Below are 6,704 nucleotides of genomic sequence, written 5' to 3'. Positions count from 1 at the left end.
CAGAAACCTCCATGAACATGAGGAAGGGGGTGAGGATTTCCACCATCAGGTGGCAATGGATCCTCATCACCCCCTTGCTGACCAATCAGTTCCCTCGACAGAATATAAGTTGGGCAAGTCCATGAATAACCATAGCCAACATCATCAAGATTCCTCAGTACTACTAAGCTAACTGGAATATTGTCAACATTCATGACCCTGAGCTTAACAATAACCCTTGCTTTGTCCCTTGGATCTTTGTTCCAGATCAGAAAGCGACCATATGGTGAAACAGTGCGGCTAATCACCCCAACATACCAGCATTCTAATGGATAGTTCATAAGTAGGATCCAAACATCATGAGTGAAAGTTATGCTGCGGTAATTAAGACCTCTATCCTGTTTGCTAATTCTAAGAACAGAGTCCCCAATCTGAAACGGACTAAGACCGACAGCATTATCACGCGAACAGGCAGTTGTAAACTGAACCAAAGCAGTACCCATACCACAACGGGATGTGTAGTTGATGCGCCATCCACGTTCCTCCAGGTAGTTCATGATCAGAGCAATGGCGCCACGAAACTCCTCGGCAGATACCTCGGGGACGAGCGTGGCGATTGCCCACTCATCGCAGACCATCGGGAGGTCACCTCCAAGAACCACATATCCACGGAGAGCACGGAGAGGGCCAGGAGGTATGATCGTAGTGCTAGGAGGAAGGTGGGGGAGCGGGTTGCAAGGGTAGCAGGCCATCTCGGGGTTTGTAGCGTGGCAGGTGGAGCAGAGGGAGAAAGACCAAGCGGAGAAGCCGAGGGGACTAGTCGAGCTTCAGTTATATCAGATGGAGGATCCTGGTTCTGTTTGACCCGATAAGCATTAAGTCTGGTATTCTTGTTGAAACAAAATCTGGCGATATGATTATATCGGTAACAAACACGGCATCTGACTCTATTGTTGCATTGATTACGCGCGTGACTAGTACCAAGGCATTTTTGGCAGAAAATATAATTGGATATGTCAGTGGAATTCCTGCCAGACGATACATCTTCCGAGTAGATGGGCTGTTGTGACGCCCGGATAATTAAGCTACAGTAATCCTTCGCTAATGGTGCCACATCATCACATTACTGTTGCTAATCCTCACTTGGTCCGAACCACTGTTCATATTCAAACCCAAATTTAAAGTCAAAATTCAAATTTGCCAAACATGAAAACTAAAATATTCAAAGTGTGGCAAATAATCCCTGGGTATTTGTCATGTTGGAACCAACCTCTTTTGGATTCCGAAAGTGCCCCTGGAAATTATTTAGTGGTCCAACATCATATTAAATGACCTTTCCAATCTCTAAAAATGCTTGAACAATTCCTTTCGCCCTAAAGCTTTTTAGGCAACACCACAATATTGTGCCTGAACTATTTGCTAAGTTTCACACTCGACAAAATTCATTTGATGCCTTGTTACTATCCAAAATAATAGCTATCCTTTCGATAGAAAACAAAAGAAATACGAAAGGGAGAAAAGCCCCCCCTCTCATCTGGGCCGACTGGCCCAGCTGGCCACCGCACCCCCCCTTGGGCCTCAACCTGCTGGCCACCCCAGCCAGGCCGGCCCATCCCGCCTACATCTACCCCCCCGCTCCCTTACCGTGACCTAGACCGAAAATATCTCCCCACTCCCCTCGCACGATCCCCTCTCCCTCGAATACGCCTCTCTCTCCCACCCTCTTGATCGGATCAGGGCAACCCCGATCGGCCCCGCACCTCGTCGAGGTCGCCTCACCGTCCCCGTCGTCCTCCCCATTGCTGGATCTGGATCGGGCCGTTCGCCACCTACTCCCCCGATCTGGACGCGCTGCCGCCCAAGGACCTCACCGAAATCGGCGCCCCTTCACCGCATGTAGTATCAGCCACCTCGTCGCCATCGCTGGACCCCGTCGAAGCTACCTCGCCCCCGTCATCGAACGCGCCGACGCCGCCTCGTCCGCGACCGTGCCGTCGCTGGACTGCCTCGTCTCCATCGCCGTCGTCCGCCTCGTCCTCTCCCTCGCCGGACCATCCCAAGCCGCCTCGAGCCCACTGCCCGAACCCCTACAGTGAGGCCTCGACCTCTTCCCTATCCCCTCTGCCCCATGGTGCTGCGCCCGCCTTCACCTTCTGCCGCCCCGCTCTGGTCTACGCGCTAACCGTTGTGGCCGCGCTCGGCCGCCGCGAACCCCACAGCCTGCGCCCTGTTCCTCGGCGACCGCTGCCGGCCCTTGCTGCGGCTCCGCTCCGGCCAAGCCGCTGCACGCCGACGTTCACACCCCGCCTCTGCAGCCCAGCGCCTCGACCCGCTCTGGCTCTGGCCCGCAATGCCCCGCGGCGCCCCGTCGGCCTTGCCCCGCACCTGGGCAGGTTCGGCCTCCGCCCAGGGGGTTAGGATCCTCTGCAGTACTGTACGGTGTTGTACAGTCACTGTCATGTGGGACCTGGCCCCACATGTCATCGACACTACAGCACCCTATGGTACTGTAGAGGATCTCAACCCCCGCCCAGGGCAGCGCCCGCACCGTTGACCACCCGCTCTAGTGGCCTAAGGGGCCACTGAGCAGTGGGACCCATCCCCCTATTTTTTAAAAAAAGAATTAATTAAATAAAAATAATTAACGGTAAAATTAATTAGTGAATTAATTAATCACTTAATTAATCAGTTAAAAAGTCAATTAACTTAATTAACAAAATGTTTAATCTGTAGTTAGTAAATGAACCAATGACAGGGGGCCCCACCCCCCTATTGACCAGTCAAACGTTGACTGGTCAACTCGGACCCCCTGGCCCACCTGTCAGCCACTGGGAACAGTTCTGTGTACCCTGTGCTGGGTGCGCTTAGCCTTTTAGCAATTATTTTCGAATTAATATTAATTTCAGAAAATGTTTAAAACTTTGAAACTTCATATAAAATAATCCGTACCTCGGATGAAAATGTTTTCTACATGAAACTTGCTCAGAACGACGAGACGAATCAGAATACGCGGTTTGTTCGTCTGCCACATGTCTGTAGCATAACAAACTTGCAAACTTTCTCCTCCGGTTCATCTATCTCACAGACGTCCGGGACCGGGAAAACTTCCCGGATGTTTCCCCCTTCGCCAGTAATGCCTATCACTGCGTTAGACCACCTCTAGCCCCGGTTATAATCATGTTGTGCATATGTTTGCGTGTATTTACTATTTCTTCCCCCTCTTCTCTCCGGTAGACCCCGAGACTGCCGCTGATGCCGCTGTGATCAACTACGTCGACGACGGCCCCTTCTTCTTGTCTGAGCAACCAGGCAAGCCCCCCTTTGATCATCCTGATATCGCCCATTCTATACTCTCATGCTTGCATTAGATTTTGCTACTGTTATTGTTTGCTCCTATCCTAATGCATAGCCTGCTTTTGTACCTGCTATTGTTACCTACCTGCTTATCCTAAACTGCTTAGTATAGGTTGGTTAGTGATCCATCAGTGACCCCCACTTGTCCTTGTTGCCCCTGATTCATCTTCGATGACTCGATCAACGTGATCGACGACCAGAGCCTGACACCTCACATCACATCACGCCCCTTTTGTTGCTCGACTCTGTAGAGCTACTATCGAGTGCCGAGGGTGATCCCTCATAACACACTCCTGGTAATAATTATGTAGTGTAGCTATTCGGTCGTGGTCATCGAGGGTGATTTCCTCTTTCACCATTCCCGATACGGCTCGGTCGTTCAACACCTCAAGTGTGAACCTCGAGGGTGGTCCCTCTAACGTTCACCTTGATGATTACATTGAGTGGAATCCTAAGTGGGTGATTCCTCGGGTTTTCCCCTTGATGTTTGGACACACGGTTACCTTGACTTTACTTGAGACCTTGGTGAAAGTCGGGCGGGCCCGGAGAGCACCCGCAAGATAATGACGTGGCACGGCCGGGCATTCTGATCCCTTGTCGTAAGTCCACGAGACGGGGCGACGGGGTCACTTTCGATCGTGAGTCTCTGCTCGTCTCCGCAAGCTAATAATACACTATGGTTTGGGTATTTGTTCTGAGTTGGCCTCTGGCCTTTATGCACTAACCACCACGTGAGAATAGATATGGGCCTCGACGTCGCAGTATCAGCCGAAGCTTTGTCGGACGTCCAGTTTAGCAGTGCGGCACGGTCGGATCGTGCTGGCCATCCGAGGCGGTGCTGGTATTCACCCTGCGCGCAACGACCCGGAGTGCTGCGGGCGATGGGCCCAAGACCCAAGAGTGCTTAGGATGTAGACCGGTGGGGACCTCTCTGCTGAGCCTAGGTTGGGCTGCGACGTGTTGATCTTCCGAGGGTAGGCATTGACCCCAGAAAGGTGTGTCCGGCCAGAGTGATCGAGCGTGTTGGGTAACGTGGTGCACCCCCGCAGGGAAGTTATATATTCGAATACCGTGTCCACGGTAATGGACGTTCAGACTTATATCCTGATCTTATACAACTACAAATGGATACTTGAGATATGTATCTCCGGGATTGCTTTCTCGCAGGGAGTCGAGGAAGGATCTCTGGGCATTAATGTTACAACATGCTTGTTACTTATAAACTGCTATTCTTTACTCTTCTACATGCTGTAAGATCCTTGGAGCTGCGTGAAGATGCTAGTCTTTGATAGGCTAGGCCCTCCCCCTCTATTAAGGCATTCTGTAGTTCAGTCCACAGATACAAACCTTCCATTTGATACCAATGCATACTTAGTATAGATCTGATGCTTGCGAGTACTTTGGATGAGTACTCACGGTTGCTTTGCTACCCTTTTCCCCCTTCTTTCTTCTTTCCGGTTAATGCAACCAGATGGTGGATTCCTCGAGCCAGATTCCACCGCCGATGGATGCTGCTACGTGAAGACCGCCGACGACCAGGAGTAGTTAGGAGGTCCCAGGCAGGAGGCCTTGCCTCTTCGATCGTTGTTGCTTTTGTGCTAGCCTTCTTAAGGCAACCTTGTTTAACTTATGTCTGTACTCAGATATTGTTGCTTCCGCTGACTCTTGTTTGTCGAGCTTTTGTATTCGAGCCCTCGAGGCCCCTGGCTTGTAATATAAAGCTTGTATTATTTTATTTGTGTCTAGAGTTGTGTTGTGATATCTTCCCGTGAGTCCCTGATCTTGATCGTACACATTTGCGTGTATGATTAGTGTACGATTGAATCGGGGGCGTCACAGCTGTTCCATACATGTCGGCCTATTGGGCTCCGCGGACATGTTTTGGGACGACCGATTCAAACTTGCACTGGTGCATGCAACGGCCGATCCGCTATGCATGTGGGTAGTTGGAGCTACCGGCAGCGAGCGAAGATCACGATCAACAGGAGTCGGCAGGCCATGTGGCGTTGATCCAAGTGGAATAACATTCTCCCCCGATAATAGATTAGTATCATGCGTAGCATCTCTCGAGTGTGTGGATGTTAGATGACCTAGGATTCCATGGTAAACATGATTGGTAGGTACAAGATTTGTGGGCTTGCCTTTATGACGTCGCGTGACAATAGTCCATTCAAAATCTTGTTCTCTATACCACTTCTTCTCTTCAAAAATCCAATTTGGGCCTCCACCACTCCATAAGTGGAAATAGCATTTGAATGCATCACAGATGAAATATGATTTATGTACCAAGAATAAACCCACGGCCTTGGAACAAACTTTGAACATAAAAACAGTGCCCTTGATATGAGATACCTCAAATGATTCATATGATCCTCCAGTGCAAGATGATAGAACCAAACTCACAATGTGGGCATTCAGATGGAAACCAAATCTTCCAAACAAGACCACGAGGGAGAATCCTTAGGAAGTGGATATGGGTTTTACCGAGGTTTGAAATAACTTACGGATCTCACCTCTGAAATGGTGACCAAATGAAAAATCCAATTGATGGGCGATGGAGTGTGGATCACAGAAGGGATCCATTGGCCTGGAAAGGGATTATGATGGTGAAATCAAAGGAGATCTTGGATGGTGCCATGGTCGCCATGGGAGGGGTGGGATGGGAAGAGCGCCATGAGATTATGGCTTGGCGGCGGCTCTAAGAACATGCCATTATAAAGCAATCTTTCTTAGCACACAATCTAGAGATTCTTTCCTTGCACTCATCAATGGAAATTCTCATTGCTTTGAGAGACTCATTGATAGCATGCTTAGGATTAGAAGATCTAAGTGTAAGAGAATCAACATCAAGCGAAAGTCTATCAACGTTCCTAGCCAAATCATCAACTTTGAGCAATTTTTGTTCAAGCAAAGCATTAAAATTATTTTGAGAAATCATAAATTCTTTCACACTATTCTCAAAATCAGAGGGATCTTATTAAAATTACCATAAGAATTATTGTAGGAATTTCCATAATTATTAGAGGAATTACTAGGGAACGGTCTAGAATTAAAGTTTCCTCTATAAGCATTGTTACCGAAACTATTCCTACCAACAAAATTCACATCCATAGATTCATTATTATTCTCAATCAAAGTAGAAAAAGGCATATCATTGGGATCAAGAGGAGTATTTTTAGTAGCAAACAACTTCATAAGTTCATCCATCTTTCAACTCAAAACATTGATTTCTTCTATAACATGCACTTTTTTACTAAAAGATCTTTCGGTGTGCCATTGAGAATAATTAGCCATAATATTGTCAAGAAGTTTTGTAGCATCTCCTAACGTGATTTCCATAAACGTGCCTCCCACGGCCGAATCTAAAAGAT

The sequence above is a fragment of the Triticum dicoccoides genome, chromosome 7B (genome assembly GCF_002162155.2).
Source record: "Triticum dicoccoides isolate Atlit2015 ecotype Zavitan chromosome 7B, WEW_v2.0, whole genome shotgun sequence".
Lineage (NCBI taxonomy): Eukaryota > Viridiplantae > Streptophyta > Magnoliopsida > Poales > Poaceae > Triticum > Triticum dicoccoides.
The sequence above is the reverse complement of the archived record's forward strand: the minus strand, read 5'-3'. Positions refer to the sequence as shown.